The following is a 24,676-nucleotide window of genomic DNA, read 5'->3' as shown; positions in this document are numbered from 1 at the left end:
GCCAGCTGAGGAGGCCCAAGTGGAAGAGTCATCTCTAAAAGGAATTTGGAATATTCCAGAAGACAGGAGTGAAAGACATGCCTTACTCGGATCGTAAGATAGAATAAAATTGTGGAACATAAAATCTAGGCCATTAGAAAACATTTTCATAATTTGATGCTAGTTATGTTATGAAATACAGTCCCAATGAAATCAATCTTAACAGCTTTACAACCGCTCAGAAAAAATCATTTCAGAGAGAGAAGAATGGTAAGAGAATTAAAATGTTTTTTGCTTTTGAACACTCTTGTATTTTCTTAGGCAGAAGAAGTTTTCAACCATTTTGGAAGCATGTCAATTGACGTAAGTCATATATGTTTTAGCTATTTCAGGAAGGTTAGTGTGTACGAATTATGTTTTTATTAACAATTTGTTTAATCTTTTTGATGTAAAACAGCTGAGTCAGACTTTCCCGGTAGACCAGTGCTGTGGAGAAAGGAGAACTTTGGATTCAGGGAAGTTAGGATTTTAAGTCTGGTTCTACCACATACTAGTTTGCTGACTGCAGTTGGACAAGTTGTAGCAGAATTCATATGAGCCTCAGTTTCATCATCTGGTAAATAAAAATAACAATACCCACCTTACATATTGATGTAAGAATTAAAAGATAAAAATGTATACAAAGCCTTCAGTCCAATGCTTGACATACCAGAAGTTCAAGGAATAGTCGCTATGATGATGAAAAAGAATGAAGAAAAAAATAACACTATATGCCAGCTTTGAAAAGATGTAGTAATTTTTTAGGTCACTAGGGTAAAATTCTTTCTGGAAGTTTCAATCTTTTAATAAAACACAATCAATACTTGCAAAATATATGTTTGGTTCTAACACTCATATTTTGGGTAAGCATGAAAAAGACACCTTGTCTTCTTTGGCTCAGATTTTGCAAAACCCCAGGATAAAAACACTTACTTCTGACCTTTCCAGAAATATAGCGAATATTTGCTTTCCAAAGATCAGACGGGGTTAGAAGTTAGAACAGAAGATCTGTTAGAACAGAAGTCAGTCCAGCTCTTCTCTTCAGATAAACACATACACACTCATAATCATGCATACAAAACCAAACCAAACCATTTCAGGCAGATAAGAGGTAAGCCTTTTTGGTCTAGGTTTTCAGAGAGGAAATGTGGCCATACTTCCTTTCTAGAGAACCCATTAAGGTATTTATCAACCTACACTATTGGGAAATTGTTCCTTAAAAATAAACAGAATGTCTATCTTCCCAGTGTATTTCCTCATGTCCTAGCCTTAGCAGAGTTCATGTACAATTGGTTGCCACCTTCTCAAGAGTACTTCTTTAAATATTGGAGGATTTATAACAGCTTCCTCTCACTCTTTTCCAGGACAAGTCATCCTGGTGCCTTTAACCTCTGCAGAGCTTGCTGGAATGCCCTGATTCTATTCAAGTGCTTGGCACCCCATGGACCTTAATAAAATACTCTGGACAAACTGGCTAACGGGTTGACTTTTGCCATAGATCTTATTTCCCAAACTTCTAAACATGCCTGTAGCTTTCCTGTCCAAGTTCAAATATAGTATAACACATCACAAGTGCTGAGAAGCAGGAAGTCCATCACTGGATCTGGCACTGCAGTCCTGAGTGGAAAATACCATTTGTTTCCTTGAAAATCTATCCTTGGTAACTGGCCAATAGGGGAGCAAAGGGTTAATACTGCCATGGAAGAGCCTCTCCGGCCTACCAGCTCTCAGAGGACAGGGAAGGGTGGTAGGGACTGGAATTCCTGGTACTACTGAACAGGAAGTTGGAGAAAAGGTCTAAAGGTCTAATGGCCTCCTAATTAAAAGCTTCTACTCCACAACAAGTTTATAATCAGGAGTTGTCCTACAGGAAGAAAAGGAAAGGATGACAGCAAATGGGAAAGTCACTTTTGCATTGAGAATTGGCCAGCCTAGAGGATGGAAGGCAGAAGACCTTTCCAACATGTTAAGAGCCAAAAGAGTACCTTTCAGTGTTTGTTTTGATTATATTTGCCTGTAACCCAGCAACTGGACCCAGATGCCAGGAGCCCAAAGAGAACACTGCTGATGACTGGTGTATGGAAAGAAAAAGAGATCCTTTTGTTTTCTTACTTCTATGGTTCTTCTCAAGGTGAGTGAAAAGGGCTAGTAAGGACCTTTTGAAACTGTTTAGAACCCTTACTCATTTTTCTAACCACAGCTGGGATGATTTATAATACCACATGTTCTCATTGGTGGTTTCCTCTTTTTTATTTCTGAAGACAAGACACAAGTGGGAAATGTGAATCCTGAGCCAGAGTTAAGCTCATCTTTTTAAAGCAACCTAATGAATTTTCCAGTTACCATTCTCCCCCCTCCCCCACAACCCATCTTGAGGCTTTCCTCCCTGAATCACTGAGTTCTCCACCGTACAAGGGTGATCATGTCTCAGTGTCACTCGAAACTTTTGGATTTCGAGAGCTCCATGTTGCTCCAGATTCCAAGTTGCTTTTGCTTAATACATTCCCTTTCTCTCACTGAGAAAAACAAAAGTAGTACATTTAATGTATGAAACTCATTAGAGCTATTATAAAATCACACCCAAATTATCTGAGACAAAATTACATTATTTCAATAGCTATATAGAAAAAGGAGAAAACAAAACTAGGTCATTCTTGATAATCTTTGCAACTAGGTAAGTCTTCTTTCTTCAAGCTAAATCCCTCCTCTTTTAGCATTTAATTTCTCTTGTTCTTAACTCCATGGAAATAGGGAAGAGTGTGTGTCTGTGTCTGTGTGTGTGTGTGTGTGTGGTGGTTGTGGTGGTTTTATTTTAATTTAACCATCATCACTCAGGCATTTGAAGATAAGTATTACACAGACATAGAGAAAGGACTTAAGGACATGGGGAGGGGGAAGGGTAAGCTGGGACAAAGTGAGAGAGTGGCATGGACATATATACACTACCAAATGTAAAATAGATAGCTAATGGGAAGCAGCCGCATAGCACAGGGAGATCAGCTCCGTGATTTGTGACCACCTAGAGGGGTGGGATAGAGAGGGTGGGAGGGAGACACAAGAGGGAGGAGATACGGGGATATATGTATATGTATAGCTGATTCACTTTGTTACAAAGCAGAAACTAACACACCATGGTGAAGCAATTATACTCCAATAAAGATGTTTAAAAAAAAAAAAGATGGGTATTCATACAATCCTTAACCTATTCTTTTCTAGATGAATTCATCTGAATTCTTATGATTTCACCCTCCCCGCCGGGTCTTATTTGATATGGTAGAAAATAACTTTGAATTAAAATATTTTATTATTTCTTAGTAAATTCAAAGACTCCTAGAACTTCCCATGATATGTTGATTTAAATGGAGAAATGACAAGTAAATTTCATTTCGCTGACTAATTTGGTGAATGGGGTTTTTTGATTAATCAAATATCCTCCATATATCAATTTGCAAAAATTTTGAAATATATCTAATACCAAAATTATGTGCAACAAAAACTTAACCACTCTGATGATTCAGCTGACATTTACAAATCCTGCATTACTTCAAAAGCTGTTTTTGAGAGTCCATTATGCAACTTCACATTGGTAACCTTAAATCAGTTGTGATGGGAGTATTTACACCACAGTAAGCAGTAAATCCTACAAAAAGACCCAATTGTTAAATATTTAGTAGTGTAACATTGGCCTCTAGGTCACTATTACAAACATAATGACCAACTACCTATAAAATTCTAATTCAAAAATCTATACCCTCAAATATGCTGCAACAAAGTAGAATAGAGACTAAATGAATAACCAAAGTCTGCAAGTTTTGCTCATGCAAAAATGCAACCTGATTTTAATTATTAGTAAGCATTTTCTAAAATTTTAAAACAAACAAGTTTCCTCATTAAATGTGAGCAAAACAATTATACATGCTGAAATGACAATGTTTTAAATCCTATTAAAAAGGTTAAAGGAGCTTTGCAATGTAAAGAATCCTTGAAAATCAGTAAGAAAATTTCACAATGTAATACATATGGATACTAATTTTGAAAAAAATTTACATCTTGTAATAGAGAAATATTTTTTAAAATAAGATTCTCTTTTATCTATAAGATTGGCAAAGCTTAACTTCTTTCTTTTCTTTTTTTAAGTTTTTGGCCGCATCGCACGTCATGTGGGATCTTAGTTCCCCGACCAGGGCTCTAACCCACGCCTCCTGCATTGGAAGGCAGAGTCTTAACCACTGGACCGCCGGGGAAGTCCCGAAAGCTTAATTTCTTAATAAAAACATCCAATGTTGGCGCAAGTATAGAGAAACAAACATTCCTACACAGCCAGTGAGATCGTAAAACATCAAAATTTTCTGGTGAAGTTAACAATGTGTACGAAAAGCCTTAGAAATATGTATACTCTACAACCCAGAAACCCTCTCTCCAGAACTGTATCCTAAGAAAATAACCAGAATTTTGAAACAACTAATTATTCAACAGTATTATATTGCTAAAGTAAATTAGATTATTAAACTAATAATTAAAACAGTTTTCCATTAAACAGTTATGTTGCATTGAGTAGCTCATACAGCATTTCACATTTATGCAAACAAGGTAAAGGTCAAGTAGTTAAGTCTGACGGCAACAATTTTAGGGAGCTAAGTTCAGGGCACATCTGAGACCCACACAGAGCCAAAAATTAATATAATCCATCTTACCTAATGTTGGGCTGCACCCCGCAGGCCTATAAGGCCTGCACTTGCCCAGCTTTAAGACTGAAGAAAGAGCCCAGAGTCAGCAACAGAGACATCAATAGTTTAGCAGATGGGGCCGGGGCTTACACGTCTGAAGAAAGGTCCTGGAGCAACACTCCACCGTACGCGGCAGACCGCAGGCAGGACAGGGCGGTAGGCTTCGCTGCGGGGGGAGGGGAGGAGAGGCAGATTGCCAGTTAGGGGGGAATTGACCTCAGCTGGGCTCGTTAGTTACCAGGGGAAACAGCAGAGGGGCACGCCCCTCACCGCCCCTTTGATAAGAACAATCACGAGCTGGGGCGGGGGCAAGTACGTAGGAAGGTCCGCCCTATGAGTAGAGTGTAGGCGAAACAGACACTGGTTGGGCAGGGGAGGTACAGAGAGCAAGAGAACAGCCATCTTGAGTGGCCTGACCGTAAAACTAAGAGCCTTCATTATCAAAAAACAAAACAAATCTTAATAGTGTTGCTCTGTTTTCTAAGGCTGGAAACCATGCTCTGGGTCTTAAGCGTTCTGAATTCTATTCTTCTCACTATATACAGTCTTTACTTCTACAACGTTTCCAATAAAGAGTAGGTTCATCACCCTTGTCACATGTTGTTATAGATATCGCCATGACCCCAGATTGTGCTATCAGCGTCTCTTGCTCATCACTTCAATAGCCTTCTAATTGGTCTATATTTCCCTTGCCCCTCCACAGGGCAGCACCTGACACCACTCTTAAACACTCAGCCCTTAATACAGCCTCCATGTTCAAGTTTACATGATTGGCTCCTAAACACCTCTCCAACCTCCTCCATCTTTCACTCCAGTCCAGCATCCTTCAGCTTCTTCAGGGCACGATGCACAGACTCTTTGCAGAAGCTGCTACCAGCGCAGCGAATGGGCTTCTCACTGTCCTCCCCACCCACTATAATTTCTATCCCCCTTAATTCTTTTTTTTTTTTCATCTTTTTTTCAAATCTGACTTTGTTGGGTGTTGTTTGTTTTTTTCCTTCTCAAAGAAACCTTCCATGACCTCTCCAAATATTTGAGGCTCAACTAACCTTTCCTTCTGGGCCCCTCCTGTCCCACCTGTGTGGGAATTACTGGAATTTGTCCCTCTTCCAGATGCCAGCAGGAAATAGCCGACAGAGCTCTGGCTGGCTCATTCAGACATCACTCACCCCTTGGCCTGGTGCTTTCAGGTAAGGCCTAACCTGAACAGCTGCGGTGGTCCTGTCCTCCTTAACAAGGATCACAGCTGCAACTTCACAGTTTTCACGTGCAGTCATTTTTCCTTCTACTTGCCAGCCTCTCCTACTCTACTCACTAGAATGTAAATTCCAGAAGGTCAGTGACGTTGTCTGGATTTGCTTACGATTGTATTCCCTTTGTCTCCCACATTGCCTAGCACAGAACAAGCACTTAATAGGTATTTACAAATCAATTGAAGGAATTTAATCTTCCTTTTTGTCATTGTTATTATTCTTTCTTCTCACCCTTTCCACTGTTGATAATCCACACACAAAGACCATTGAAACCTACCTAGAAGGCTCCATAAGTGACTTTTTACACCAAAATTACACCAGAAATGGGAATAACTTAAGATCCTCAAAAAAAAGGAGGGAACCACCATTTTCACAAGAGATCCGGTGTTATCATTATTCAGTTTCTTCTTTTTTTTTTTTTTTTTTTTTTGCGGTACGCGGCCCTCCCACTGTTGTGGCCTCTCCCGTTGCGGAGCACAGGCTCCAGACGCGCAGGCTTAGCAGCCATGGCTCACGGGCCCAGCTGCTTCGCGGCGCGCGGAATCCTCCCGGACCGGGGCACGAACCCGCGCCCCCTGCATCGGCAGGCGGACCCTCAACCTCTGCGCCACCAGGGAAGCCCCGAGTTTCTTCATTTTTAACATGTATTTAATTTTTGTTTTTTTCTGCATTTTTAATGTACAGTGAAGGGTGGGATATTTAGGAAATGTAAGAATCAAGAAGATCTCAGTCTAGCTTGGCAAATAATTTTAAAGCATTTCTGAACTACCAAAAAAAGGGATGAGGAAGATTTACAAGAGAAATGACTAGGTCAAAATCACACTAAGGAAAGAAAGAGCCTAAAAAATAAAGTTTAGCAGTCAATGACCACTTGTACTTAAGATTGACTAGGGTTTGTATAAGGCTGAAATCCAGTTTTAATTCTGGCAGATGTCAAAGAAATATCAGACTTCATTGTTTTGGTAAATATGAAAAAAAAAACTGGATTTCAGCTTTAAGCAAAGAATTAAAAGAAGACAACTACATGTTTATAATTTTTAGATAGATATTTTATAATTTTCTAAATAATTTCTCAGATTAGAAATGAAGCAATAATCAGTTAAGACAGGTGGAGAAAATATACGACAATGAACACCTATTGGTTTATGTAGAGAAGAAGAAAGAATGAGACTCCAGGGACATCCCTGGTAGTCCAGTGGTTAAGATTCTGTGCTCCCAATGCAGGGGGCACAGGTTCGATCCCTGGTCAGGGAACTAAGATCCCGCATGCCTCACAGTGTGGCCCAAAAGAAAAGGACTCCATGTCTTGGGTTAATTGGATAGATGCAAAATTGGTATTATTGTCTTTCCCTCTTGATTTTCTAAAAGTAGAATATTGGTGGGTGGAAATGTTTAGGAAGAAGGGCCAGTTCATGATTGGAAGAGGAATTCTGACTCCTTTTTGCTTCTAAATCCAAATCCTACTGGGAAAACAATGTACCTGGGGAAAATTGGAATGCTTACAGAAAATATAATCAAAGTAGGAAGAAAAAACCCCACTGTGTTGGTCTAAAGTGCTTTTAGATAGGTATATAAACTTATAAAATCAATTTAACTTAAACATTCCAACAGATATTCCTCCATGAATAGAGAAATGTGAGTAACAGGCAAGTTTTGGAGATTAATAATGAGAGTGAAAAACAAGTTTTTTGTCTAATTAAACAAGTTACAGCGCATATTCTATACTTTCAGAGTCAACTAAGATCATGTAGTATTTGAGTGAGAGGGAGATAGGAGATCTTGTAGACCAACCTTCCCTGATTTATAGCTGGCTTATTACATCATTCACAGTATATGTGTTGGGTGCCTTTTCGTGCCAAAAACTGTGGTGGGTGCTGGGTATTCAACAGGGAACAAATCAAAATCCCTGATCTCAAAGAACTCATGTTCTAGTTGGGAGAGAAGGATAATGTACAAATAAAGAAATGTGTAATACGTCAGATGGTGCTAGCAGAGATGGACAGTGTATGTATGGATAGGTATGTATTTATGTGTGAAGTGGATGTGATAGAGTGGTGGGGTAAATCATCTCAATAAGGTGACATTTTAGTAGAGATCTAGGTGAAGAGAATGTGTCCCTGAGGATACATGATTGCAGAAAATTCCAGGGAGAGAGAACAGCAAGTGCCAAGAATCAAGTAAGAGAGAGGAGGCCAGTGTGGCTGAAGCAGCCTGAGCAAGAAAGAGGGTAGTAAAAATTACAGCCAAAAGGGTAGTGGAGACAAGGTCATATCAGACCCTAGAGTCCGAGATGATCCAATATACTTTGGATTTTATTCTGTATGAGTTGGGATACCACAGCATATCAGTCACTAGATCTGACAATGTTTTAAAAGGGCCACTCAAAATAAACTTTAAGAGGTCAAGGGTAGAAGCAGAGAGGTTGGTCAGAAGGCTATTGATATCATCCAGTCAAGAGATGATGGTGCCTTGGCCCAGATTAGCAGTAGAGGAGGTAAGGGATGGCTACATTAAGGACATAGTTTGAAATAGAAGGATAGGATTTGATGATGGATACCATACTGTGTGAGACAGTAATGAGTTAAACATGATTCAGGAGTTTGGGGGAAAATGGAACTGCCATTTACCATCGGAGAGGACAGGGTGAAGTGGAAATCAAGGATTCAGTTCTGAAGTATTAAGTTTGATGCCTATTAGACATCCAAGCAGAGATGTTGAATATGCACTTGGACATCAGTGTTCTGGAGTGCAGAGGAGAGGTTTAGGCAAAGATGTAAGGTTTGGAGTCACCATATATTTATGGAACCTGAAACACACAACTGGGTGAAAGTACATTGGGAGTGGGTTTAAATAGACAAGGGAGGGGTCTAGAGACTGAGCTTAGATCCCTCCAACCAACAGAAGTAGGAAAATGAAGAGGGTCAGGCAAAGGAGACTGAGAGTGTATGGCTTGTGAGACTGGAAGAGAATCAAGAGGGCAATCTCACAGGTCAATTGAAGAGCATGTTCAAGGAGAAAGCAATCTGCTGATAGAAAGATTGAGACCATTGAGAGCTGAGATTTGACTTGAGGTCTTGGTTAGATTTTGTTCTAACTTCCATGCTTTTTCCATAAGACCATCTTCCCTCTGCTCCATTGTTATCTTACCTGAGTTACAGATAGGATTCTTTCCCACTCTGGGAGTTGCTAATATAATCAAGTTCACTGACAGTTCAATAGAAATGGTGAAGGAGGATGTGTTTCCCCCAAAGTAGACCCTGAGACAAGGATTTGAGAGAAGACAATAGGTGTATTAATGAGCATGTCATTGTTATGGGCAACTGGTTCAATTGAATGGAGACCTTCTGAGGAAGCATGCACAATATGCTTCAGCATTGTCAAGAGGGTCAAACTGGGGTGGTTATTTATAGACTCATTGATTGAAAATTGCATTTCCTGGGTTGCCCTGTGCATGTCCTGTGGTGCTAGCAGAAGTCCCTAGGCAGGGAAACAGAAGCATGGGTACTTGCGGTAGGAAACTGTTTGCATGCCTAAGAAATGGCCAAAACAGCTGCAGGTAAACCCTGATGTGGGCCAAGGGAATATGGGCATTTGTTGTTGAGGACAGTGCAAATGTGATGGTGGTCACATTGGTCACAGCACCTAGTAGTAGATTGGACTTTGTTTCTTCTTACACTGTGAACTAAGTCTTGTGCAAATGGTCAAGTGTTTTTTTTTTTCTTAAGCACTTGCTAGATTGGGGGAAAATATGCAGTGGGTGAGAGATTATTCTTTAACAATATTTATCACATATTTTGAGTAATAAAATATGGCTTGATTAATATAAGAAGGCATAACACTCTGCTCGCATTTTTGTATCTAGAAATAACTGGAAAATCTTCAAGTTTCGGCTGTGTAGAAAATGACAGAAAGAAAATTATTAAAATATAAATATTTTAAATAGCATTCTTTCTTCTTTTTATTTTAAAACTTATTATTTTGATCCACCTAGTACCAAAAAAGATTTCATCTAGCTAAAATAAATATTAATACTTTTTAATGTTTTAATAGTGCACGTCTATGTGAATATCTCATTAAAGTGAAATTATTCATAAGTTTGTCCAGTGAACTACTACCATATCTCAAGAAGCTATATTTCTCCCTGATAAGCAATGCGCCTTTATTAAAGAGATGATAGATACATATCTTAGTAAGGTTTCTTAACTTTCTACAGAGAGCTTATCCACACAGATATGCCTGTAATTTGCAGCACAGACCACCTGAAGTCCAGGTTCTCATTCAAGAGCTCAGCTATTCCAAACAAATAAAAAATGTGGTGGCAAGAACTCCCTAGTGGTCCAGTGGTTAGGACTTGGTGCTCTCACTGCCAGGGCCCCAGGTTCAATCCCTGGTTGGGGAACTAAGATCCCACAAGCCATGTGGTGCGGCCAAAAAAAACAAAACCAAACATGGTGGCAAGCAACGATATTAATAGGGGATTGGCTGAAGCACAAGTAGTATATCTTTTTCTCTAAGTTCTCTGGGTTATCCTGGAGGAGGTCAGACCACGAGAAACATGTCAATATAAAGGACATTACTTTTGCTTTTCTAGAACTACTTTCAACCAATCAGGATCTGACATTGTCCCTCTAGCCTATTGAGAGGCTACAGATGAATCCACACAAGTAATGGCTCTCTTAAGTGTTTAGAAAATAAAAATGAACAAAAAACTAAAAACTTGTTTTGCCTTTATCTGCTGAACGCCATGTCACTGATCATGTGTTCTACCTGTTTGGACCTTCCCCAAACACACGTAGGAGCCTATGCCACGCATGTCTGTATGCTATCTGAGCACGTATAACAATCTGTTTCTCTTACTATGTAAGTCAGATACTAACTTAGCTATGTGACTTCATCCCTGATTGAACAATAATAACAAAGGAGGATTGATTAATGAATCTATTCCAACTTGGAAGAGGTAATTAGTAGCACAGTTCAAAACTCCCTCCTTTGCCTTGATCTTTCAAAGAAATCACAAAAACATTGGGCTTTGTGGATTGAGAATTCTGTAAAGCTGGGAAAGATATCTAATAAAATGGAAAACAATATCAAGACTGAGAAAAAGTTGGGTAGTCTGAAATGGTAAACCAATTTAAAAGATTGTACTTAATAGGGATAACAATAGTCTTGATTTAAGAATTAAAAAGTTTGTTTCACAAGTAAAACGAAGGAGAAAACCAAGACCTGGATAGACTATTACTTGTTCAAACAATAAAAAAAAAAAGTGAGGGGGCGCTGAGTGGTATTAACGTGACTTAATATAAGTAAATAACATGATTGCAATCAAAAGCTAGAGAGGGCTTCCCTGGTGGCGCAGTGGTTGAGAATCCGCCTGCCGATGCAGGGGACACGGGTTCGTGCCCCGGTCCGGGAGGATCCCGCATGCCGCGGAGCGGCTGGGCCCGTGAGCCATGGCCGCTGAGCCTGCGCGTCCGGAGCCTGTGCTCCGCAACGGGAGAGGCCACAGCAGAGGGAGGCCCGCATACCACAAAAAAAAAAAAAAAAAAAAAAAAAAAAAAAGCTAGAGACACTAGTGCAAATATTAATAGAAGTTGACATTTAAATAAAAGTCAGCTAAATTTCCTCTGTACTACCATAGCATTAACTTCACTGTTTTGGTTCAAAACCCTGTCTTTTAAAGACAGTATCAGGTACATATCTGGAGAAAGAAAATTGAGATGGAGAGGCTCTGGAAATATAGCAACAGTTGAAAGAACTGAAGATATTCAATGTGGAACAACAACAAAAAATTCAGTGAGAGGTGGAATGTTTTTTGGAAGGGGTGAAGAATGGATTGTTTTCAGACTTTTGGAAGGCTCCCTGGTAGAAGAGCAGGTGACATTCTGCACTCCTCCAAATAGAAAAAGCAAGAGTATAAACTGTGTGAGGGTAGAAACCATGTCTTAAACATTTTTGCATTTGTGGTAAGTCCAATTACACTGGAGGTGTTATTTGATGCTCATTGAGGTATGTAACTGATGCTCCAGGAAGACAGATGCCAACATTATATAGGGAAGAACTGTACAAGACGTGAAACAAGAGTCTTTCGATATATTGAGTGTCTTATCATTGGAAAGGTCCCAACTGTGAAGACAGTAGGGTGTAGTGGTTCAAATTAAGAACATAGGCTCTGGGATGAGGCTGACCTGGGTTCAAATTTCAGCTCCGTGAATTAGGTGTGTGACCTCAGACAAATTACTTAACCTCTTGTGGTCTTAGTTTCTGCCCATAAATTATGAATAATGGTAACCAGCTTTCAGTTTTGTTGTGATGTTTAAGTTGAGAGAATGTTTGTGAAGAGTTAGGACAGTGTCAGGAACAATAGTAAACATTCAATAAATCATAATTATTATGTTGGCAGAAACTGTTTTACAGTCTTCCAAAAATGTGGTGGAAGGGATTCTTGCACTGGATGAGAAGTTGAATAAATGACCCCTTGGTCTTGCTCAATTCAAAAATTCTCTGATTCTGTGATTTCTCAGCACTCTTCTTTTTTATATCCTTAGCGTTTTACAAATGTCTCTGGAATTGGACTTATCTCACTAAACTGAAAGCATTAAATTAAAGCAAACCTCAATCTCCATAGTAGAAAGGATGATCTCTTCTTCATCTTCACACCTCCAAGTACCTTGCACACTGGCTGACGTAGAGTCAATAACACTATATTCACTGTATAAATGAATGAATGATCAAACAATTAAATATTTAATTTATCTCAAAACGTAGACCATATCTGCCATCTTTCAATGAAAATTTCAAGTACAAATGCTTGATCCAATCTGCTTGATCAAAGTATGCTTCCTGTAACCCCAGGTAAGAAAAGCAAACGATAAAGACTATAATTTACTTAACTCTAACCTCAGCCATTTAAGAAACCAACACTTACTTGTTGAGCACCCACTATGAGCCAGGTGTTTTTCATACATAATCTCATTTGATCTGTTCATGCAATTATTAAGTAAGTATTATTTTACCTAATTTGTAGATAAAGAAATTGAGTCTCTAAGAACTTAAAAATATTCAAGTCACACAGCTATTAGGTGATAAATATGGGATTTGAACCTCAGTCTGTTTTATCCAAATACTAAGCTGTCCCTTTTAAAATATTTTTAATTGCAAAAGCAACATGATACGTGCTTATTTTGAAAAATTTGAGCAGTTAGAAATGCACAGACTAAAATACTGAAGCCCCCTTAGAGATAATTTTTCTCCCCCTATTCCCTGCATTAATATTCCCCAATCTATAAGAAATCATCTGTGAAAGCATCCTATTAGATGCTGTTCTATGCATTTGAATGCTTATATGATATAATATATAAACATAACATTTCTAAGATAAATATAATGTATAATGTAATAATGTAATATTAAAATTAGCTTTAAAAAATAAATATGGCAATTTTTTTCATTTCATTATATACCTTGAAGATCTTGCCATGTCAATACAAGCAGATCTATCTTAATTGTGATGAAAACATAAAAACTTGTTAATAGTGCAAATTTACATGCTATAATTTATGAAATAATTCTACAATTGTTGGGCATTTAAGTAGCTTCAGATTTCTTCTATTAGAAACAATACTACAATAAATACCTTTGTGCACATATGCAAATATTTCTATAGGTTGGATTCTTAGAAGTATAGTTTTTGGGTTAGAAAGTATGAATATTTTTAATTTTGATAGATATCACCCTATTGTCCACCAAACCACTGTACAGGTTTACATTTCCACAAACTTAGTACTTGTATATACACATCAACACTGAATAGTATCAATTTTCAAAATATATTGATGATCTGATTAATGATTTTATTCACTTTTATATTATTTTATCATTATATTTTACCATTATTATAATTTTCACTTCCATACTTATTATAGATGTCTTTTTAATATGTATTTTGCCCTTTTCATACGTCTTCTGTGCCTGATGATATCCTATGTTCATTTGAAAAATGTAGATTGTCTTTTTCTTATTGAATCATTGCAACTCTTTACAAATTAATTTATCCTTTGTTATATATGTGGTAAATATCTTCTCCAGGTCTGTCATTTGTCTTTTAACTTTCTTCACCTACGGAATTTACTATGTAGATTAACTGGTCAATCTATGTCATTTTAGAAAATCTTTTCACACCCACGATTACAAAAATATTCCTCCATGACTCCAGTATGTTACAGTTTTGTTTTTCTGTTCTTATAATTTTAATCCATCTGGAATTTATTTTTGTACATGGTGTGAGAAAGGACTATAATTATTTCTTCCCAAGTGGAGACATTTTTCCAAAATTAAATCTAAAATAATCAATTATTTCCAACTGATTTGAAATACTAAATTCATTATACTCTAATCCTCATGTGTATATAGGTGGTTTCAGACTTTGCATTCTTTATTGTGCTCCATTCTGTACTCTACTATTTGTATTCTATTCTTGTGCCAATACCACACTGTTTTTGTCAATGTATTGGTATAATCGGTTTTGAGATATGATGAGGAGTTAAGCTTCTAGCTAGTATTATTTTTTATTTTTTTATTTTTTTTGCGGTACGCGGGCCTCTCACTGTTGTGGCCTCTCCCGTTGCGGAGCACAGGCTCCGGACGCGCAGGCCCAGCGGCCATGGCTCACGGGCCCAGCCGCTCCGCGGCATGTGGGATCTTCCCGGACCGGGGCACGAACCCGTGTCCCCTGCATCGGCAGGCGGACTCTCAACCACTGTGCCACCAGGGAAGCCCTAGTCTTATTTTTTAAATAATGTCTTCTTATAGATAAACTTTAGAATCAGTTATCCAGTTAAAAAAGAAAAGGCCATTTTGTTTTGGACTACTACAAATTTGTATATTATTATATAGAGAATCAAATTTTACCATATTGAGGCTTTTCATATAAGAATGTGATGTGTCTCCATTTTTTCCACGTCTTATAAAGTATTTTAGTAAAATTTCTAAATATCATCATATAGGTTTTATATATTTCATTGCTTATTTATTCTAGATATGTTATGAATTTTTTAAAATTTATTTTGTTGAAGTATAGTTGATTTACAATGTTGTGTTAATTTCTATATACAGCAAAGTGATTCAGGTATACATATATATATATATACACACATTCTTTTTTCATATTCTTTTCCAGTATGGTTTATCACAGAGTATTGACTAGAGTCCCCTGTCCTATACAGCTGGACCTTGCTGTGTATCCATTCTATATACAATAGTTTGCATCTGCTAGTCCCAAACTCCCAATCCATCCCTCCCCCGTTATGATTTTTTTAAATTAATTAATTAATTAATTTAGTTTTGGCTGCATTGGGCCTTTGCTGCTGTGCGTGGACTTTCTCTAGCTGTGGCGAGCAGGGGCTACTCTTCATTGCGGTGCCCGGGCTGCTCATTGCAGTGGCTTCTCTTGTTGCGGAGCACGGGCTCTAGGCGTGCGGGCTTCAGTAGTTGTGGCATGCGGGCTCAGTAGTTGTGGCTTGCAGGCTCTAGAGCACAGGGTCAGTAGTTGTGGCACACGGGCTTAGTTGCTCCGTGGCATGTGGGATCTTCCCGGACCAGGGCTTGAACCTGGGTCCCTTGCATTGGCAGGTGGATTCTTAACCACTGCGCCACCAGGGAAGTCCCATGATTTTTTTTTTTTTTTTAACTTTTCATTTGAGTGATTGGGATCTCCTATCCCCATCATATTTTCTACTTGGTATAGTGACATACTCTGGGAGGCATCTACCGAGTAGCTCTCTGATCACTTCTCCCTTGCTAACAGAATCCTACTTTTACCTGGGATCAGCAATGTGCCCATTCCCAGAGGATGAATCATCCATCTTTGGTCTAAACCAGTCATGGCAATCCAAATGATTGTGACTTTTGCTACATGCTCACATTCCCTGGCACCCTTGCCACCAAGGCTGACCATATTACCTAGTATTACACAATGTGTGATAGGGAAATTATGATACTTTTTACTCCTTGATACAAGTAAAGCCTCTTTGCTTCTGCTCTCCTTTCTTTCCATTTTCACGGCTGATGAGCAGGAATGACACCTGACTGGGATAGCCACAAGCCATGAGGCCACAAATGTGAAGAAGAAAAGGCAACAACTTGAGACGATGGGGCAGAAGGAAGAAAACTGCCTAGGTACTTGAAGAAGTTATTGGGCCACTGAACATACCAGTCAACTGCTTTCTTCCACATTCCCTTTTTAGCAAAAAAGGTTTAAACCTCAATTAATTCAACATCCTCTAACTGAAGCTGAAAGCATCCATATCCATTTAGATATCACTGGAGTATGGGAAAACTATTGATTTTTGTATGTTTCCCTACAGAATTCTGAGTTCTACTAATTTTTAAGAGGTTGGTTTGAGAGTTCCTAATTTGCAATTGCAAATAATGACAGTTTGCAAAACTGTCATTATTTCTAATGACATATTTCTAATACTTATTCTTACTATTTCTTGAATTATTTCAAAAGCTGAGACCTTAGTGAAAATGTTGAATTGTATCCGTGGATAAGAGGTATTTTCCTTTTCAATTCCTGACCTTAATGGGAATGCTTCTCATATTTCAGTAGCAAGATTTTGCTGTATTTTTTAAAACATAACCTGATAATATTTAAAAATATCATTCTAGTCATGGATTAATAAAAATTCAATTTTGTTTTTCTTTTTTGCTTTTTTCAAATCAGAAATAGGTATTAAATTTTATCAACTACAGTTTGGCATCTATCAAGTTTATCACATCATAATTCTACTGTGTTCAGTTAATGTAATGCATTATTATCAACAGATATCCTGGTTTTGAACATCCTTGCTTTTCTAGGATAACCTTATTTACTCATGGTGAATCATTTCTTTCATATGCTGTTGGATTTTATATAAAACATTTTATACTGCAGCTTTGCATCTATATTTACAAGTCATATTCTTATAAAATTTGATGTATTTGGTTTTCTTTGTTGGATTGTGGGCTGACAGAGTAACACTAGACACAAAGAATGAGTATAAACTCTTTAAATAGCCTAGGACTTTTATGTTTAAAATTTCTGCATTTAAAAAAATTTTCTGTGAATATCTATTACTTTATAATGAGTTTAAAGATAAATACATAAATACATACATATATTTTATAAACAGGAATTATCAGTTTCTATAAGGTGTACTAGAATTTACCTAGTACTCTAGTGTGGGGTTTGGGGATTTAGCTGTTTTTTCTTTTCATGTGATAATTGGTCATTTTTCTTTTCTTCTTCCTTTTGAGTCAATTTTCATTACTATATAGATTTTTGGAAAATTATCCTTTTCACCTGAGAATTTTAATTTTATTGATACAACATTCTTTTTTTTTTTTGTCTGCACAGCGAGGCATGCGGGATCTTAGTTCCCCAACCAGGGATTGAAACCGTGCCCCCTGCAGTGGAAGCGTGCAGTCCTAACCACTGGACTGCCAGGAAATTCCCTATAATATTCTTATAACTTTAAAATCTCTTCTGTGTCTGTAGTTATGTCTCTTTCCTTATCTTAATATTATGCATTTGTGTTTTCTTTTTCATCTGACTTATCTGATTTTTGGTTGATAGTTTAATTGGTAAAGTTTACTTGTTAATTTTCATAGAATTCCGCTTTAGCACTCAATGTTTTCTACTTAAAAAAATTATTTTTAGCTCTTTCAATTGAGTATTTGTGGATTTTAAATATTTTGTTTTCTAATTAATACATTTAGTGATATTAATTTCTATTTGACTACAACTGGGTCGTAAGTTTTGGTATCTTGTTTTTTCTCTATTGTTGCTATTTAAAATAGTCTATATTTCAGTTTGGTTTTCTTTTTAACCAAAAGTTATTATGAAAGTTTTATAGTATATAGTTTGTGTATGTGTATGTTTCTGTCCTTTGGAGTTTATTTATAGTTTTATTGCATTCTGATCTTTATTCTTTCAATATTTATTGAGTTTTTAGAGCTTTTATTTTTGTGGCTGAATGACTGGCCAATTTTTGTAAATGTTCTATGGGTACTGGAAAAGAATATCAGGCACACAGTTCTATACATATATCTATGACCAAGTTTAATGAATATGTATTCAATTCCTCTATATCCTTTTGTATTTGGGGGCCATTTAATTTGTCTCTCTTTTTTTTTTTTTTTTTTTTAGTACACGGGCCTCTCACTGTTGTGGCCCCTCCCGTTGCAGAGCACAGGCTGCGGAGGCACAGGCTCAGTGGCCACGGCTCACGGGCCCAGCCGCTCTGCGGCATGTGGGATCTTCCCAGACCGGGGCATGAACCCGCGTCCCCTGCATCGGCAGGCAGATTCTCAACCACTGTGCCACCAGGGAAGCCCAATTTGTCATTTTTGTTGAGGCATGTCAAAAATCTACAATTATTATAGTTTTGTAAACTTGCTTTTTGTAGATATGACAGATTATACTTCATATATTTTAAAGCTGTATTATCAGGTACAAAAAATGATAAATTATTCCTTTTATCAACTAAAATTTTTTTTTTCAATTTAGTATTTTTGGTCTCGAATTTTATTTTGTCTACTATTACCATGTTTTCTCCTGCTTTCTTTTTGATAGTACTTACCTGATTTCTGATTACTCCTTTTGATTTTCAAAAATTTCTGGTCACTTACTTTTATTTATGACCTATTTAAATAGCTGTTTGCCTTTTCTGTTTCTTAGACTATCATATTGTTTAACACCTCTTTCCACAAACTGACAGATTCTGTGACCCTCAGATTAAAAAAAGGATATAGAGGAATTGTACAACCCATTTAATAAATTTGATTAAAGTTTATGGTTATTTCTTTGGTTTATTTGTATGAGAGTTTCTATATCTTAATAGAGAAACTTCATCCATTAACATTTATTCTGAAAATGGACATGAATATATTAACCAAATGGCTTTATTTCTGACATTTTATTTCTAACATTGTCTTTGTGTCTTCTCTTTTCATTTCTTCTTGTTTGTTTATACCTTTTTTCTTATATTTTTCTTTTACTGCATTAATTGAATTTTTTTGTTCCTCTTTGCTTTATGAAGTTTGAAGTCACTGCTCTATTACCTTAACTGATTTCTTTTTTTTGGTCTTTTTAAAAAAAATTTTACTGAAGTACAGTTGATTAACTGATTTTTTTAAATGTTTATTTATTTGGTTGCACCAGGTCTTAGTGGTGGCAGGGGGGCTTCTTAGTTGTGGCTCGAGGGCTCCTTAGTTGTGGCTCGCGGCATGTATGTGGGATCTAGTTTCCTAACCAGGGATCAAACCCGTGTCCCCTGGATTGGCAGACGGACTCTTAACCACTGCGCCACCAGGGAAGTCCCAATTAACTGATTTCTTAGTGAGATGAAACAAAGTTGAATGGTGAAGAGTAGTGTAAGACATTAGACTCAGAGTACTGAACCTAACTATATTAAGGAAAAAGCTGATGTAAAGTTTTGAATGAATTTTTTGTTTGTTTGTTTTTTTGTTTTTGTGGTATGCGGGCCTCTCACTGTTGTGGCCTCTCCCGTTGCGGAGCACAGGCTCCGGACGCACAGGCTCAGCGGCCATGGCTCACGGGCGCAGCTGCTCCGCGGCACGTGGGATCCTCCCAGACCGGGGCGCGAACCCGGTTCCCCTGCATCGGCGGGCGGACGCGCAACCACTGCGCCACCAGGGAAGCCCTGAATGAATTTTTAATCCACTAATGTGCCTATAATTTTGTGAAATGATAAAGCCACCATTTGGGGGCATGAGCTAAACAGTAACCTGTGTACTTTCTTGAGGGAATTTGGACTGAGTTATGTATAGAGAAATTTCACTCAAATATTTAATAAAATCTAAACAATACTGGGATCTTTTTCAGTTTAAAGGGGTAAACCTGATAATAAAAGAATATATAAGAACCAAGAATAAAACTGACACACAGCTCCTAATGTAGACAGATAAATGGAAACAAATGGATAGTCTAGAACATTATGTCACTACATGCAAAATTGTAGTGTGCAATAAAGGTGACCTTTCAGTTACTTGGGTAAAGGAAGGATGCTTTTTTTTTTTTTTTTTTTCTGAGTGAACAAAAGACTTTATGTTTGAAAAGCAGGTAACACCAAAGTACTATGTAGTATCCATAGCCATTGCAAAAATAAGTACTGGAACTTTCGAAACATCAGATGAATAAGCTGAATCAATGGGTTATGACTATAATTTTCAACCAATATACAGATTTTCGATCAAGGCCTAGGCTTGATTTCTACATAATATTATTCACATGCATTCCCTGTGCCTATTTATTATCAAAACGGGGACTCTTGAAAGTTGAGCCCAGCTTTGTCTTGATTTCAAAGATGACACAGCAGCGAACCGAGAACTCTGGCTTGCTGCTTCAGTCCTAGAAATCATGTCTTCAGATGTTATACAACAAATTGATTTCTGAAAAAATAAAATCCAGACTTCATATGCCTTTGAAACAGTCAGGTCTCCGCACTTTTCAGCACCGTGGTACTCAGACGTGCTCAAACATGCTTTCCTTTGTCTTTCCAACTATCCACCAGGAACCCAAAAGGGGACCCTCTTTAAGAGTTCCATTATGGAGGTCTTTAGGAACCACACTAAACCCAAGTGAAGGCAGTGGATGAAATGATCCCCATTACTTTTTCTGTTAAGGCAAAAAAAAGAAAAAAAAAGTGAGAGTGCATTGGCAAATGGGAAAATGATACCAGTCATATGGATAAGGAAAACGGTTCTATAAATCCTGCCTTTCAAAATTATGTTCAAAGGTGTTTAAGACCAAAGGGAGGTCACAAAAACTGTTAATACAAACAATTCCTCTACCAAAAAAAAAAAGCCCTTCGTAGAAAGTGGCTGAGGATCTGGTCCAAAGAAGGCGGATCAGTGTAAAGATCCAGGCTTCTATTGCAAGCCTGCGTTTATGACCTCATGGCTTTGTGTCTGATGGGTGTGAATAACCCCTCCCTGTACTTAAAAACGAATTAAGAAATTAAAGTGAATTTGTATGCTATTTAAAAGCCTGCAGTTGCAGAATCTGAGAGCCAAGCCCTTAGACTGTAAGGCAAGATTTTTGTCATCAGAAGTGGAAACAGATGGCTATGACGGTAGGCACTGAAGGTTGGTTCAGCCGTACTGGGGCCAGAACAGCTTCAAAAATAAGGCAATCTGGGGCTTCTCAGTTGGAGACCACCAAGAGAAAGGCCCACTGAGGCAAAAAAAAAAAAAGCCAGCCAGTGGCAAATCACCAGAAGATACTCAGACGGGACAATGATCACAGTTGGATGGGATGACGGGGTCACAAACGGGGAGGCAGGAAACCCTTGAACCAACACTCAAGGAGAATGTCTTTGCATGTCCTGTGCACGACACCAAGCAGCAATTTCTGGGGCTTGGAGCTGTGTCATTTTTGCGATTTTTTCCCCCCAAAAGAAGACACGAAGGTGGAGACCCTGGAGAGAAGAGACCACCAAAATGGAGCCTTCACCAGGGGCGGGGCTGGGTGAGAGTGGGAAAGGCCTTCCTGCAGCACACGGCTCCCTTCAGGTCTGGCTGAGTCCTACAAACGCTTGTAGGTGCCCAGGAGAGCTTTGCAGTTGGGACAGTAGTGGTCCACATCCTGCAGGGCGTCCACACAGAAAGGGATGAAGCAGCAGCCCGCCATGCACCCCAACAGGCACAGGCTCCGGCAGGAGAGCCAGGTGAGGGCGCCGGCATTATAGGACAGCTGAGTCACGATCATCTTGTTGCAAGGACAACACATCTGGACCGGGCGGTCGAAAAAGGAGATGGGCTGCTGCACGCGGACTGTCTGCACAGCAATTGCATTGGCATTGGGGACGGGCACTGGCTGGGTGTAGTATGCAGGCGGATTCATGCCCTTCCCATCCGGGCCCGTCATGAGCCCCGTGGCCGGCCTAGGCATGGGTGCTGGAAGTGTGGGGTAGTAACTGTTAACAGAAACTGTCTCTTCACAGGACGGGGGCGCGGTCGGCACCGAGGAAGGTCGCAGCCCCCTGGTAGGATCCTGGAGCAGACATTTTACCGCCGCCTGCGCAGCCAGTGGAGCCGGGAGGTCTCAGGAAGGATGCTTTTTAAATAATGCTGAGACGATTTAGTTAATGATTTGGAAAACAGTTAAGTTTAACCCCTACCTCATATCACATATTAAAAAATAAATTGTACATAGTTTGTAGAGTTAAATGTGAAAATAAAAATCTTGGAATTAGTAAAAACACAACAAATCTTGTAAATGAATAGTTGTCCTATTAGGGGGCTTGAAAGTATAAACTATACCAATGATAGAAAACATAGAGAAAATGATCAATAAATTTAAACATAAAAATTTTAACTTTTACGTATCAAAAAGCATTATTATTAAAGTTAAAAGTAAATAAAAACTAAGAAAAATATTTTATTACATATTAGGAGTTAATATTCTTAATCTATAAAGTGAACATTACAAGTCAATGTAAAGGTACACACACAAAATGCACATACACAAAAAAATAAGCAAAGAACATAGACTATCAAACCACAAAGGGAGAAATACAGACAAGAAACACAGAGAAAAATATTAATTCTCTCTGTGTTTTGGGATTAGATATTCTTTTATTTTTCTGTATTTGCTAAATAATCAGGAAATATATCTAGAGATAGATAGATAAATGGAAAAAACATATTACTATGTCATCTTGGGAGTTTAATACTTGACAATGAGAAAGATGATGCTATCTGGAATCAGAAGTCCTAAGTTCAAGTCCAGTGCTCATTGAATGACCTTGGGCAAAGTCACTGGACTGCTTTGAGCCTTGGTTTCTCCAAATATAAAACAGAAGAAATAATCTTCATGTCATAAACTGCTGTGAAGAATAGATTTTTAAAATGTACATGGGAAAGGCTTTGTGAGATCATTTACAGATGTCAGAGGTTCCTATTTCTGATCCAGTGCGTTAAGGCTTTTCCCAGCCTCCAGACAAAATCTGTGCATCTTCTCTTACAAATACCATATCCCTTTGCCTGATGAGGGTTTATGTTCCTGAGTTGTGTTCAGGTGACAGTTCACCTGTGATGCCTTGGATTTTGCAGTCTCCTCAGTGGATGGGACAGGAGCATCTACTAGATCCTGACTATAGTCAAATGGAACTGTTATGACAAGCACTATTGCTTTTCTTCTTCCATGTTATAAGCTTTATCATTCAATTCTAGTATACAAAGAGTTAATTTGATAACCAAGTTGATACTATAATTCCATGTTCATGATATTTAAAAAGTCCTTACTAATTTCAAATTCAGGGCTCTGTTGTAAGTCAAATGAGAGCACCAGCCTATCTCTCTTCTCAATCATAGGAATAATTCCTTTGTGAATGCTGCATGATATAGAGTGAACACAAAAGGGCCAGAACAATGAACTTTTCTTCTTTCACATGATAAGTAGAATAGTGCTATGTTTCTCCATTTATATCTCTATATGAAATAAAAGCAGAATTATAATTTTCCAGGTGAAAAAAACTTACACCACTTTTGTTTTTTGTTTCTTCTTTCCTGGTCCTAAGCCTATAAAAACCCTTTTAGAGTGAAAGATGAAAAGAAAAAGGTGAAGGAAAACCCTAAACATTCCCAAGGAGCAGAAGATGTTGATATATGAAGACCACTATTAGCTGTTTTGCTAATCCTCTGGGTTAGAAAAAAAGATGAAATGAACTGAAAGTCATCAAAATAATTTAGAGAAAGCATAAAAATTATTTACTGGTTGACTAAGCCGTAATTATTGTTGGTCATGTAAAGTACAGTTTCTCATTTCTGGGAAACCTTAGAAAGGAAGGGAGAGAGGGAGGAGGAAGAGAAGGAGGGAAGGAAAAAAGAAGATAACTGAGTTTTTGGTTTAATACCAGCTCAAGGAAATCTCTTTTGCTAGAAGAGCGGAAATTGCCGTAAAGAGGAACTGGGTAGGTCTGGATCTTCAATACCTTAGTCTGTAATTCTGGACAAATCACTTTTCCTTGAGACCATTTTCTCATCTGGACTAGATCAGTGGTTTTCAAATTGTGCTCCAACAGAACAGTGCTGATCCAGAAGCTAGACCAATGAACAATGGTGATCTCTATACAATTCACAGAAAAATGAAGTAAAATAAAATGCTCTCCATTTGCTATAGTTTATTTATTTACATTTATTATAACAATTCCTGCATTGTATGGATTTTTCTGAGCCTATACAACTATTTCTTGGATTTGAGATATCAATAAAAAATTTTTCTCGATTTTAAGATTTCCTTTTCCACTTTTAGAAAACCTTTGTAATGAGAACTTACTGTATAGCACATGGAACTCTACTCAATGCTCTGTGGTGACCTAAATGGGAAGGAAATCCAAAAAAAGGAGGGTATATATGTACACGTATAGCTGATTCACTTTGCTGTACAGTAGAAACTAACACAACATTGTAAAGCAACTATACTCCAATAAAAATTAATTAAAAAAAAATCCTTTGGCCCTACTGCCACATGCCTGGTGGCTGAGTTTTAGCAAATGACAAAGTGAACTAACTAACAGAAATAAATAGTAATAGGAGAACTTAGATAGAATTAGTCATACTTAGGTTTTTTATTTTAAATGATCACTGTTGATTTTAAAGATTTGTTTAAATATAATG

General features: G+C 37.9%; 1 long non-coding RNA gene, 1 other non-coding gene and 1 pseudogene across 2 annotated transcripts; 2 read left to right on the top strand and 1 right to left on the bottom strand.

The window, feature by feature from the left end:
• Positions 1-2,060: 2,060 nt before the first annotated feature.
• LOC129392388 (uncharacterized) lies at positions 2,061-17,456 on the top strand. Its single transcript, XR_008618154.1, has 3 exons — positions 2,061-2,149; positions 16,069-16,171; positions 17,391-17,456. It is a non-coding gene; the product is annotated as an uncharacterized lncRNA (long non-coding RNA).
• TRNAE-CUC (transfer RNA glutamic acid (anticodon CUC)) lies at positions 10,325-10,397 on the top strand. Its single transcript has one exon. It is a non-coding gene; the product is annotated as a tRNA-Glu (tRNA).
• A 3,964-nt stretch (positions 17,457-21,420) lies between the features above and the next one.
• LOC112065530 (lipopolysaccharide-induced tumor necrosis factor-alpha factor homolog) lies at positions 21,421-22,062 on the bottom strand (annotated as a pseudogene).
• Between the last annotated feature and the right edge of the window lie 2,614 nt (positions 22,063-24,676).

Source organism: Physeter macrocephalus, chromosome 9 (assembly GCF_002837175.3).
Source record: "Physeter macrocephalus isolate SW-GA chromosome 9, ASM283717v5, whole genome shotgun sequence".
Lineage (NCBI taxonomy): Eukaryota > Metazoa > Chordata > Mammalia > Artiodactyla > Physeteridae > Physeter > Physeter macrocephalus.
Note: the sequence above shows the minus strand (reverse complement) of the source record. Positions and strands in the feature narration are given on the sequence as shown.